Source organism: Manacus vitellinus, unplaced genomic scaffold, assembly GCF_001715985.3.
Source record: "Manacus vitellinus isolate BGI_N305 unplaced genomic scaffold, ASM171598v3 scaffold_72_pilon, whole genome shotgun sequence".
NCBI classification, from domain to species: domain Eukaryota; kingdom Metazoa; phylum Chordata; class Aves; order Passeriformes; family Pipridae; genus Manacus; species Manacus vitellinus.
The window spans coordinates 454,106-454,713 of NW_021940764.1; positions in this window are offsets into that span (position 1 = coordinate 454,106).

The window sequence follows — 608 nt, forward strand, 5'->3', positions numbered from 1 at the left end:
CCCTGCTACCTGGAGAGTGCAGCAGAGCCTCACATGCAGGAAACTCAACAGGGTTTGGATCACAGCACTGGGCAGCAGAGCTGATGCTCTGAGCTCCAAACCCAGCTAGGGATAAGAACAAGTACAGACACCTACAAACAGGATATTCAGGATGCACCTCAGCCTTCAGCTTTTAGACGCTGCTGCAGAAAACAAACAGTTCAACAGAGGGATGGGAGAGTCTGTACAGCAGGATGAGAATTTCGAAAGCGGCAAGACAAACAGGAGGTGTTTGCAGGCAGCAAACAAGAGAGCTGGAACACAGCCACCTGTCCCGGGAAGGGAGCGACACGCGCTGTGCACCCTCCTGCTCGTACGGGAACAGCGAGATCCCGACACGGGGCTGCTCCTCCAGGATGGCCACAAAGGGATTTTCCTTCTGGCAGGGGGTGCAGGTGCTTTGGCCAAGGCCCTCCCGGACCTGGCTGGGAAGGGAACAGACGCCCAAAGCCGGAGCGCGGAGCTGCCGCGGGCACAGCCCAGGGTAACTTCCCAGCCCCTCGCTGATGCCTGTGCTGTGCCCCCGCACATCGCCCGCGCCCCAGCGCGCCCCGGCCACCGGCACCGCT